We start from the raw sequence: 14,114 nt of genomic DNA on the forward strand, positions 1-14,114 counted from the left end.
AAATTGATATATATATATATATCAACATCCATGTTTGCATAATAAACTCTAGTATAAGGTTTGATTGGTTTTGATTTGAGTTTGAATTTTCTATTTAATTTTAATTTAAATAATATTTTAATTTGATATTTTTTTCGTTCCATTCTCAATGAATTTTTTATTTTGCAGTAAATTTAAAAATAATACTATCTCTGTCCAGCTCTAAGAGTTCTATTTATTTTTTGCATGTTGATTTTTTACTATTAATTATTATATGAAAACGTAGTACAAATTAATAAAAAAAAAGGCAAAAATACTTTTATTAGTGTCTTATAATACTATTATAATGATATTTGTCAAAAAAATTATACAAATATAAAAATATTTTTAATATTAAATACTATAACGCAAAAGGTAAATGAGACCCTTAGAGTCGGACTGAGGGAATAGTATTTTATTAGTTAGTGGAAGTGTGTGAGAGGTTGATATTTTTGTATTTGTCTTATGCATAAATTAATTATATGTGTAATAGTATGTTTGTAATTTAAATAAAAATTAAGAATTTTTTTTATATTAGTGTATGATTATTTTTACTAAGAGAATACTTTTGAGTACTTACAAACAAAAATGATAAAAAAGAATATTTTGAGTTGGGATAAAAAAAAATATTTATAAAAATATATGTATATATCAAACAAACTGAATAATAATAATTTTAATTTAAAATAAAAAGCAAACACAACCTCAACATCTCATTTAATTTTCAAAAAAACAAAGCATAATCTCATTTTTTTTCAAAAAACAAAACTTATTGTACAAAATATATATATATATATTCTTTAAAAAAAAAAAAAGAAGCATACGTGTATATTCAAATATATATATATATATATATAGTTAAAATATCCATAATGCATTTGGACTATTGAACGGTACTTATCATACCCTAGGACTTATTTTAAGAGGGATATGATGATATTACATAACCACTCAATTCAAGTGTTAGATTTTGAAAAATCATCACCATATTAATCTTCTAAAATCAGTAGCTACATTGCATGGAAAGTCTTCTCCGCCACTGCTGCCGCTGCCGCCGCCGCCACCACCACCATGGCCGCCAACTTCATCTCTACTTCTACCTCCATTCCACCTCTATCTAGTTGTCCTTCTCAGTCAACTACCGAAAAAATGGCTATTTGTAGCGGTTAAAAAACTGCTACAAATGACCATTTTTTGTTATAAAAAACTATTTGTAACGATTTTGTACCGGATTTTGACCGGTACATATACTCGAGCTATAAAAAATCTCTGTACCAACTTTTTTCGTTACAAAAAGTGGACGGTCAACGCACTTCTTAATCACTTATTGTAACGGTTTTTGTAACGCGAACTTTGAATTTTTGATGAATTTGTAGTGGATATTTCTCGTAATAAAAGAACCGTTACACTAAATGTTCATCCATTTGTAACAACATTTGTTACGATATAATTTTTGTTACAATAGCTTATTGTCAGAAAATTATTTAAAACATTAAAACGTTTTGTAACGGTATTTGTAACGACCACAATTTCGTAACAAAAAAAATATTCTTATTCTTTCAATAAAAACCTAAACGATACGAAAAACACTCCCAAACGACATTACGAAATATAAGAATATTACATAAAATATCAATTGCACTAAGTACGCTCTGTCTAGGAACATAACTACTTCGCAATTCCTCGTAACATATACGACAAAGCATAAAAACAAACATACAAAAGAAAGTAGAAAATGCAAGTTCAACCAACGGAAATGAGGTCAGCATCAATCCTAAACAAAAGTTAATCATCATAAAATCACGTGCCACACTGCCAAGCCCCATGCAGCGTCGGATTGAACGTACACGGCAGTTGCGAGCAACGAACAAGCTGCAAACATAGTAGAAAAGTATATAAGAATTTAGTCGAGATGGAGCCTATCTTGATGACACATGTAAAAAAAAAAAAACAAAATATAGAACAACATAAATAGAATTATAGCATGGGTCCTATCTTGATGACACCGGACCAACATCCATACAACGACACAATTATAGAACAACTAGCAGTATAATCAATTTATTTGATGCATGTAAAATCTGTTTGTTTAAACAACCAACTTAAACAGGTATCGATTCAACAACAACAATTAATTGAGTGCAAATGTATCCAAATACCAAACACTTTGAATTATAACAAAAAACAAACCGGTTTTGGGAGTTTAGTGAGGGAATTATCCCTTCGCTAAGAGATAAAATCCCTTACAAAACTTGATTTGTGAAGGAATTTTTAAGGCAAAACAAGCCTTTGCAAATCCTTTTGTTGCAACACTTTGCGATATTTTTTTGTCTATCGCAAAATTATAGCTAAGGATTTTAGTGAGGAATTTTTCTAGGGATTAATTACAATTTATTTAGTGGTTGTAGAGGATTAAATTCTTTGCTATTTTCCTCGCTAAAATCCGTCACTAATTCCCTTTCTAATTCCCACATTAAATCATTCACTAATTCCCTCACTAAATCCCTCACTAATTTCCTTGATAATTTCCTCAATAAATCCGTCGCCAATTCCCATTAATTCCCTCGGTAAATCCTTGCTAAAATCCCCTGCTAATTCTCTCGTTAAATCTGTCACCAATTTCCTTTTTAAATCCATTGCAAAATTCCTCATTAATTCATTCTACCAATTACAATCAAATTACAGTAAAATAATTTCGATAAAAAAAAATTAAATTAATTTGATTCTAAATAAATTACCTTTAATCTATTTCAGCTAATTATTTAAAATAGATTATTTTAAAATTGATGTCACCAATTTCAAATAAATTACCAAAATAAATTAAATTAAACCTATTTCAACAAATTCAAAATTTAAAAAATTAAATTAAACCAATTTCAATCAAAATACATGTCAATTTCAACATATTCCAAACAAAAAAAAATAAATCAATATATTTCAACAAATTTCAAGCAAATTATATTCAAGAATTTCAACTTATTCCAAACAAATCACATTCAACTAAAATCAATAAATTACAAACAAATTATATTTAACCATATCAACCAATTTAAAACAAAATATAATAAAATAAAGCCAATTCAAAACAAATTATATTTAATCTATTTCAACCAATTCCAAAGAAACTATATTCAAGCAACATCAACCAATTCCAAGCAAATTAAATTTAATTCTAAAAACTAAACGATTAACAATCATATAGACAATCATGTTCCATAAGAATAAAAATTCAACAATGTAATCAATTATTGTTTCAATAAACTAAACATAACAGTATTTAATGTGTCTTTCAAAACAAAATATAAACATGAATATACCTAATACATCCATAACCGATAAGAGTATTTATTATGTCTCTTAAAACAAAATATAAACATCAATATACCTAATGCATCCATAACTGATAAGAGTATTTAATATGTCTCCGAAAACAAAATATAAGCATCAATATACCTGTAATACCCTGATTTTGGAGTGTATAAAATAATATTATTATAGTAAAGAAATATTTTTATAATATTTTGGGATCAATAAATTAATATTTTGGAATAAATCTTATTCCTATTTGATATGTTGATTATGATTGAAAATACTGTTAAATGGATAAATATGGATAAAGATAAATATAAAAATATAATATATAATTTAATAATATAATATAATAAATAAATAAAGAGGATAAAGATGTTTATAATAATAATAATAATAATAATATATAATACAAATATATTTATTAAGTAAAAAAAACAAGCAAAGTTACCTACGAAGCGAAGGAAGGCAGAGGAAGAAACACGAAGGAGAAGAAAGGAGAAAAAGAAAAGAAGAAAGAAAAGGATTTAGTCGTTCGATATCGATTCCGACTTCGGTATTGTATTCCTTGTTATACTTAGAATTTAATTATGGATTTTAATATGAATTTCGATATTGGGAATATTAAATTAGAAATTCTTCAAAAAATTTATAACTGGCTATTTGGCTATTTAATCGACGAATTTCTTTAGCTAATAGCCTATTCGTAGTCCTAGTATTATATTCTGAGAATTTCATATCGATCCGAGCCGAATTGAAAACGGCAGTGTACTGCACATGCCTGTTTATTCATATCTTTTAAGTATTTTTATTTAATAATCGGGCGATATAAATATTATGAGGTATAAGAGTTTTATAGCTAGAATATCGTAGTCTACTAAATATAAAAGTTTGAAACCCAACGAGCTAACTATAGAAATTAGTTTTTGAATAAGCAAGTAGCTCCTATGTATAAGCATATAGCTCAGCTGATTTGAGTAAATAATGGGACAAGTGTACGTTGGAGGAGATTTGGGTGAGATTGCAAAAGCTAAGGAGTGTTGATAAGAGGTAAGCAGTAAGGAATTAAATCTAATTTTAAGAAATTAGGTATGCATGTTGCATGCAATTCTGATTAATATGTTAATGTGATATTATATGGATCATTTTTTCAGTGCATGTATATATTTATATATATGTGTGCGTATGCATATGGGAGACTTCACGGTTTATGATATTTGATATACGTATTTGATCGCATTGGTGAATTTATGAAAAGGAGAAAAGGTGAGCTGTCTCACCAACCCTTTTCGGTAAATTCACTTATTTGGCATGTTGCACACATATTGCACGGTTTATCGGATTTGATTTATGGATCTATCGTCTAGTCGCCGTGTGCGGTAGTGCTAGGCGAAGGCATTATCTGGGGTTAGGATATTCGACCCCGATGTACCGTAACACTTTGGCGATAGTGGACGATAGTAGTCGGACAACTGGGTGACTTAGTCGCATGGTCATTCAGGGATTAGACCCATGGTAGTTGAGACGTATTTGGTCTAATCATTCGTGTTAGGTTTTGTTCCACTCATTGGGCTGGCCACTGGTGAGGTCTACCGGTAGTTTAGGATCATATGCCAAACTCCAAAAGTGATCCCGTTAGGGCGCGCGAGGAGGAGTAGAGTTTCCGGGTTTCCCTTGGGTGATTCCAAGTTGCACAGATTCTACTACATTACATGGGATAGGGCTAGTCAGCAAGGGTCCTATCTTCGCTATCATAGACTATGGGGCGTCTTGTGGTTAATGGCGACAACGTTCGGCTATCCATGTATTGATTGTGGGAGTCGTATGGTGGGTATATGGAAGTGACCGGATGACCGTAATATTATTATGAGTTTATCAGGTCCTTCCTTGAGCCGAGGATTTTCTGGCTATTTATTGATGATGGTCTAGTGAGCTGTTATTACGGGGCCGAGGGTATTCCGGCTACTCACTTAGACAGATGTAGTGAGCCTATTATTATGGAGCCGAGGTTATTCCGGCTGCTCACTTTGGCGGATATATATATGTGGATGTGCATTGTTGTCGAGTTTGATATCTGTATTGCATCATTTCACTATTGGCATGACATGACACGTATTTTATGATTAACGGGAATTAGACTTTATTTTAAAAAGGTATGAAATGACATATTTCACGTTAGTTCTTAAAATGGATTTAATTCTAGACTGCTTTTAAGAAAATATTTGTTTCAGGTATGCATGACACATCCGAGACAGGGGACGTCTAGGGATATAGAAAGACGGGCTGAGTGAGTGAACTTACGTCTATTGTATTATATGTAAATTTTTAATCGGAAAAACCTCTTGTTAAGGGGTGTGTGTTGTAAATATTTATAAATCAGATTTTGTTATATAATAATGTACTTTTATGGTTAATTTTAGCCTTAACACTGTATTGTGGGGCCCGAAGTAGGAGATGACGACCTCATGATGCAGTGTGGCGGTAGCATTTCCAGTATGAGCCAACTGGGGGTGTTACAATACCTAATGCATCCATAACCGATAAAAATATTTAATGTCTCCCACAAAAATATAAAATTCAATATATCTAATGCATCCATAACCAATAAGAGTATTTAAAATCTCCCAAAACAAAATATAAACATCAATATACCTAATGCATCAATCACCGATAAGAGCAACGCCTGCATCAAGAATCAAACAATGTAATCAATGATTGTTTCAATAAAATAATTATAATAGTATTAATATGTGTACCAAAATAAAATATAAGCATCAATATACAAAATACATACATCATGTGATAGAAAAAGCACTTGCATCAAGAATCAAACATAGATGCATCTAGCCGAGGTTTACTACATTTTTCTTTATACGCAGCATGATCCAATGTAGCAATAACACTACTTCTAATAAGGGATGATAAAATGCCTACACTAAACTTGTTCAAGTAATCTTGATATGTGGTTGTATGATGCTCCTCTAATTTAGTACACATATATATAAGAAATGAAAACATATATACCTATTTGCCATCTGATTCTGATGCAGGTACCAGTACATCTAGCAACCTGAGGTGTTGTCCACTGAAATCGAGGGAACCAACCCCTGCAAAAAATTTAGGATGTTGGATTGAACAAATTCAAGATATGTAAAGTCAATCCTTTAAGTTACCCATACTTACCTGGCACTGCACCTCCACAACATTACTGTTGAGAATCTCACAAGCAGCCACAACATCCTAAGATGGAATTTAAAAGAGAAGTCAAGTTCAAATGTATAAGCTATATGTGCAATCATCGGTCAATCTATCAAGAATCAAATCATAATAGTATTTAATATATGTACCAAAGCAAAATACCAATATCTATATACCCAATACATACATCATGTGATAGGAGCACCTGCATCACCGTTAGGGCCACGGCGGTTGAAGTATGCTCGTAACCTACGGAGCTCCTTCATAATGCTGAGGTTTTGATTGATGATGGTTTGGTGGATTTGTTCAATACTCTCCACCCGATCATCCACATGGTGAACATAATCATCAATATTCTGAAGTCGATCATTGAATTTAGTTTCCATTTGTTGGAGGCGCTGATCAATGTCTACATTGGCCGAAGAATACGCGTCGCTCATGAAAGACGATCGATTAATGGGCACTGTACTCGCTAAAGACCCGAGCCCGAATATCCGATTTTTTTATCCCATGGAACCAATTTTAGAAACACCCTATCAACCCCGGTAGTACCTTGCTATGTCAAGACCCCCCACAATGGCATCCAAATCCTCCTGGAATTATCAACAACTAATGTAATAAACATTAACTGAAAATAAAATGTGTTATTTATATTATATTGTGATATATTTAGTTTATAGATAACATACAACAATCTTAGATGCTTTCGGATTTACATATTCAATCCGGTTGTGTTTCTTCGTATGGGCCCAAGTATACATTTCAGTTATATTCAATCCCTGCATTAGAATTGAGAATATAAAATGATTGTTTATGAATCAATATTTATTTTAATGTTATAGAATTATATACCATCTTCTTGGCCATCTCATAAGACGACCGAGACCCTCATGTATGCGTAGCCTCAGGTCTAATATCTGGAAGACCCCACCGCCTATTTTTCTTTGCAATCTCCGATTTCTTTTTGGCATCATTAGAGCTCCAAACCCTTCTCCATTCAGCCAAGACCTCCGGGTTGAGAACTTCGTCGGTCTTTTTGTCTTTTCCATGCCGGATGCAATGCAACCACTGGTTGTATGCATTTTGGGCCTTTTTTTTGTACACACATAGAACTTTCTTCTCATTAGTGGAGTCCCATGTAACATGCTTCTGCAACAACATTATATAACGAATTAGTAAATATAAATTAAATATATATGTAATATTTATTATTCAACCAAATATTTTACCTTCATTTCCTCTGCATACCACTGTTTGATGTTTAGTGGAACTTTCATCCAAGTAGTGCCTTGACGATGGATGGATGAACGGAAGATATCCCGGAACTCCTTTGAGGCTTCTCGAGGCCACAGGACACTGCAATAATTGAATGTTAAATGTTTTACACTTAAACATATGAATTTTGACATATATACCTTCCATTTGGCTCTACATTGATCTTAATGCGGTTATCAGTGATAGGCGCTATCGTTGGAGTTGATCCTACAATTGGTATCAAATTATTATAAAATAAAAAAATATAAAATAAATATTATTTATATACTAAACTGAAGCTACAATGGATCCATATGAATTTGTAGAAGATGATGCAAATGTACAAATTGTAAGTAGTATGATAATTCTCTATTTTATATTAATATGAATAAAGACAAGCTCTTGCCAAATTACCTCCATGATTGGTCGGGTGCACCTCATCCGTATGTCCTATTTGTTGCCCTCGTCATCTCTCGTCTCCCCTCAACATAAGCTTGGACAACATCTGATATATGTCGGTCAATCTCATCATCTAATTGATCCTGAGACATCTACATTTCAAAAGAAAAAATAAATTTATTTCATTGATTTATACCTTATAATAAAAATTATAACTTTATTAAATACAATAAAATTATAAAAATCTACATTGTATTGACCTATTCATATGAAACATCATCTTCATCGCTAGTCTCCTCCATGTAATTAGTCTCAAAGTCAGATGTTTCAAGATAAACCTCTTCATCGGTGTCAGATAGATCTGAATCCTCCAATGGTATTCCCCCAACACCTTCAAGAGACACTAAATTCAAATTATTGCCAGTATTAACCCCTTCAATGGCACACGGCTCAACCATTGCATCTTGGTATGTTTCATGTACGGGCACAATATATGTATCACCCTTCATTCCGAACATCTTGTGCTTCGTCGTATTGACACACCGACGCAAATTAGACATATATCCGTCAGGTATTTTTAACTTTTCAACCCAATGTAAGAATTCTTTTTGTCCCGCTTTGTCTATGGTGTATGTCGCAGGAGGATAGCAATTTCGGGCCGCCTCAAATTCAAGCTCCTTCCGATCACAAAAAATTGTCATGTCTGCCCGTGCTTTAGCATTGTCTTTTGTTTTACCCTTCACATCCATTACAGTATTGAATATATTTTCAAACACATTCTTCTCAATGTGCATAACATCTAGATTATGTCGAATCAACACGTTTTTCCAATATGGCAAGTCCCAGAATATGCTTCTTTTACGCCACCCACATAATTTGCATAGCCTTTTATTAGTCTCATCAACATTCATCTCTGTTACTTTTAAAAAGCCATATCAATCGAGTTCCTGAACTTGATCATCCCCAGATTTAATACGTGGTGGAGGTCGCGAATCAATTATCCCCTTTTTAAATTTCTTCTTGTCAGATCGATATGGATGACTGGCCGGTAGAAATCTACGATATGTATCAAACCACGATTGCTTACAGCCACTAGGGAAATGAAAAGACACAGTTTAATTCTGACATATAGGGCATGCTGTCTTTCCTAATGTACTCCAACCAGACAACATCGAATAAGCGGGGAGATCACCTACAGTCCACAATAAGGCTGCTCTCATAATAAAGTTCTCCTTACGGGAAGCATCAAATGTTTCAACCCCAATGCTCCATAACATGTTCAACTCTTCTATCAAAGGTTGTAAGTATACATCAATTTTTTGTTTTGGATTTGCACCGCCCGGTACAACAAGCGATAAAAATACATACTCGTCCTTTAAACATATATTAGGCGGAAGATTGTATGGTGTCACAACTACTGGCCAACAAGAGTATTGTTTCCCATATTGTCCAAATGGCTGAAATTCATCAGTGCAAAGACCTAATCTCACATTTCTAACCTCCGATGCAAATGATGAATATTTTGCATCCAAATGTTTCCATGCCTTTAAGTCACACGGATGACACATATCATCCTCATTGGTATGTCGATGGTCCGCATGCCATCGCATGAATGAAGCTATCTGAGAGGACACATATAAGCGTTTTAACCTCGGTGTGAGCGGAAAGTAGAACATATACCGAGCATGTACCTTTTTTCCATTTTTTCCTTGTATCGAGCTTTATTGCAAAACCTGCAACTGTTTAGTTCGGCGTCTTCTCTCCAATACAACATACAGCCCAACTGACAACAGTCTATCTTTTCTACTGGAAGACCCGAACCCTCAATCAATTTCTTGGTTTCATAAAAGTTCTTGACGAAAGAATTATCCTCTGGCATGATGTCATGCATCAACTGACACTGCACATCAAACCATTTCTCAGGTAGATTAAAATCCGCCTTAATAGTAAGCATTCTAGCCATTGTTGATAGTAAAGTTGCTTTGGTACAACCTTTTCACAATTGTTTATCTGTTGCGCTCAAGAGATCGTATAGTTTCTTATCTTCAGGATTAGGAACCTCCTCCTCCCTACGCACCTCAAACTCTGGTCCTATAGCATCCATCACCATTCGTGCGTAATCACCTATTCTAGGATCAATATGTGCTTCAATTTCTCGGACCTCCGATGCATGGGAGGTACCACTACCATCATGTGTTTCACCATTACATGTCCATCGCTCATACAATCTTACGAAACCCTTAGTGTATAGGTGATGCTTAATCTCCTCCACAGAAAGAAATGGGGCATTGGCACAACACTTACATGGATACTTTATCTTCCCATTAATCTTATATACCTTAGGGCTAGTAACATAGTAATTGAGAAAATCATTTACCCCGGCCATAGAATCCCTATTCAGAATGCCATTACGCATTCTGTTGTACATCCAAGATCTTCGGATACTACTCATGGTAACAATATTTTAACATAAGACCTGCATAAATTAATTATATATATCAAAAAATTAATTGCTCTATTTTACATGTTTTCTATCTTTTGAGTTGCATATCACTTCATTGAGAAACAATAAATAAAGCTTGTTTTCAAAAGAATAATCTATCGTATACACAACAGTTTCTTGTATATACTTTCTTTCATATATCTATGAAATTTTCCAAAAAGTAATGATAGCATACTCTCTGTTCTTAATGGTTATTAATCAATCACAAGACGGATTTTATAGAGCAAATCATACCTGTGCAACTATTAGGCGTGCAACAGTTTCCTTTCTGGATTCTTGAAGTTCACCGGAAATCACAAGTTAATCCAATATATAATAGATCTGCCATTGCATTGATACTGGCAAACATTAAATACATAAAAAATGGAAATCATAAAACTTTGGTAAAAGCCTCCTTGCATTCATAAAGGAGGCACGCACAATCCAACACATACAATGTTCAAATTATATGAAAACAAGCAAATAAACATTGAGTGACCAAGAAAGAGAAAGACCACGTGAAAAACACGTGAAAAGAGACACATGTAAGACTAATAATAATGAGCAAATGTTATACTAATTGATATATTCTTTCCTAGACCAATTCATTGATACAATAATGAGAACATTGATATGATAAAAATCAGGAAAAAAGTCGTGCAAAACTCCCCCACAAAGACATGCATAATGTACCATAGCTTTCAGTAGTTAACCTCAATTTATATAGGCATGGATCAAATGTGTAAGCAGGTAAAGAATAGCATATTATGCAGCAAAGTTTTGATGACAGTTGGCAATGTACAATTGTACATCCTCTGCTCGTATAAAGTGTATGTCATGCCCTTTCCTTTGTAGTGATTTTGTTTGAATATATATATATATATATGTATATATATATTATTAGACAATTGCAGTTATAAAGCAAATCCTACAGCAACACATAAATAATAAATATATGTTATTCATCATTATAAACTTAATTTTCATTATAACTAATAATATATACATAAACAAGACACGAATTTGAAGCAAAGGTATATGTATTATCCCCTTGAGTTCTCAATCATTTCTCAACCTTCCACTATCCATTAAACTAATGCAAGTAGTTTTTTAGATGGGATTTTTTATGAGCTTCCCCACAAACACTCAATATTATAATGAAAACATTGAAAGATGAAGGTCTTCACACAAATACACCCACACATGTGTATATAATACTACTAGTTTGTTGTATAATTACAACCTTATTTATAGGATAATGCATTATAGGAAGAAAGACTTATGTGGTGTGGGTCTCACTCAAAGTCATGTTAGGATCATGAAACTTAATTTGCATTATAAATAATAATATCAATAATTGCATCAAATACACAATAAAAAAAATATATATTTATTTCAATTTCGCAAGATGTACTAGAATTAGAAAAACAGAAAAGAAAATTTATCAAAAAAAATTGCATTAATATCTAACAAAAAAACTTATATAAAGCAGCGCAACAAAACAACAATAGAATATTCCCAATGTAAAATCATCTGCACTAAAGAGCCGGGATCTTCCTACCTGTTGAAGCTTTAGTGATTATCAGAAGATCGATTTACTCAACACCTTCTTTCCTAACCACCTTAGAAGCATCAAATTTAACATGTTAGGCGTCATGTATGTATGTGGTTTGTCTTAGCATAGATATTAGATTGATTAAAAGGAGAGACTAAATAGCCACTCGCTCACTCACCATATCCACAGGCACAACCCTGGCTAAATGAATTTTAATACATAAGTTCAACTAAATCTCTCACACACATATATATTCTGACCGACTGACTGACTTACAAATGACTGCATTCATATGCATCGTCACAACACAAATATAAGAACATTAGTAACCAAACCCTTCCGTAACAAAAATAGTAAGATAAATGTGACAGCAACCAAAACAAAAACTGAGTGAATAAATGGTGTTTGTAAATTATGGGCTCCAAAAAAAAAATCATTCATGAGCCTCAATCACTTGACAACAAAATCACATACACAATTGATCCTTCATTGATCCGAACCAAATTATCCTAAAAAATAACTCCATTTCCACCAACATAATCTCACAACAAACTAGTGAACTTGTAGACTCAAAACATATCATTGATTTATTAAATATGACCATTCACCATAACACCAAAACACCATGCAGTTGAGAAACAACCGAATGATAATTGCTATTAGTGACCAAAGATCATGAGTATTGATCATATGAAATTGAACTCAACACACAAAACTGATATTGAGGAAAATATGGGAAAAATTACACAATCGAAAAGGATCTTGTATCAACATCAATAAGAACATATTCCTAATAGATTTTATTAAAAAATTTACCTATATGCAACTAATACAATGGATGCACAATTTATCATATTCTCAATCAAATACATATTGGACATTAATCTCAAGTGAAAAGTAAATTGTACATTACCTGAAAATTAAAGAAAACAAAGAGAGCTACCAATTGGTACCATTTGGTAGGTCAGCTCTACCACCTAGCAGCATCAACCATCATAACCACATTATACAATCCATTAGAACCACATCATACAATCCATTATTAAAGAGAAGAAGTAGCAGAGAAGCCAATTGACAAGGAGAAGAAAGGATGAAGAAGACCACGTGCAGTGGATACTATTTTGAGCGATGAAAAACTTACCAAGCAAACTCCAATGCGTAGAAATGTGAAACACCTTCTACACATCTCCTCTGCTGGAACAATTTCGCCACAACAAATACGTCGGTAAGCAAAACTTGTGTTGGCGCCAGTGAAGGAGGAGGAGAAGAGGAAAAATTAGAGGCGGTGAAGGAGGACGAAAAGAGGAAGAGTAGGGTAAAAGAAAATTATTATTTCTAGTAAATTAATTTTAATTGACAATATTATACATTATTATTATTTTATGAAAAAAAAACATAATATTAATATGAATAAAAATAGAGATTGATATTAATATGAATAAAAATAAAAATTGATATATATAGAAAAATAAAAATGCATTATATTTTATAAATTAATTTTTTTATATGTTTAAATAATAAAATTATTAAGTTAAATAAATTTAATGTTTATTTTTCTTTTTTGTAAATAATAGTTGGCTAGGAATTTAACTCCCTCCTAATATTTTTTTTTTACAATAATCATCTTTAAATCAGTAAAGGATTTTCAGGTGCTAGTTACCTAACCAATTTCATTTCAATATATAACATGATGAAAGTTTGCCAGAGATTATTCCATCGCAACAATTCATCGCAAACCGTCACTACTGGCAAGGGATGTGAGATCCCTCGCTAATATCCGTAGCTAAATTACTTTATTTTTGTAGTGCATATATGCTCCCCAACAAGACCATACGGAACAAACAGCTTCCGGCTGAGTGAACATTTTCCATCTACCATTTCAATCCAACCTCGAGGTTT

The 14,114-nt window shown here is 32.6% G+C and overlaps 1 long non-coding RNA gene across 2 annotated transcripts; it reads right to left on the reverse strand.

Annotated features, from left to right (window-relative positions):
• Window positions 1-1,761: 1,761 nt before the first annotated feature.
• LOC127255431 (uncharacterized) lies at window positions 1,762-13,454 on the reverse strand. 2 transcript variants are annotated; one of them, XR_007839628.1, is made up of 14 exons: window positions 13,357-13,454; window positions 13,129-13,192; window positions 12,222-12,282; window positions 10,916-11,002; window positions 8,194-8,330; window positions 7,941-8,007; window positions 7,755-7,881; window positions 7,378-7,674; window positions 7,215-7,304; window positions 6,713-7,118; window positions 6,511-6,567; window positions 6,352-6,434; window positions 5,980-6,010; window positions 1,762-1,890 (listed from the first exon to the last, which is right to left on the reverse strand). It is a non-coding gene; the product is annotated as an uncharacterized LOC127255431 (long non-coding RNA). The 2 variants fall into 2 exon arrangements; XR_007839627.1 differs by lacking the exon at window positions 1,762-1,890 and having other exon boundaries at window positions 5,889-6,010.
• Between the last annotated feature and the right edge of the window lie 660 nt (window positions 13,455-14,114).

Source organism: Andrographis paniculata, unplaced genomic scaffold (genome assembly GCF_009805555.1).
Source record: "Andrographis paniculata isolate CXL003 unplaced genomic scaffold, ASM980555v1 Contig54END, whole genome shotgun sequence".
Classification (NCBI taxonomy): domain Eukaryota; kingdom Viridiplantae; phylum Streptophyta; class Magnoliopsida; order Lamiales; family Acanthaceae; genus Andrographis; species Andrographis paniculata.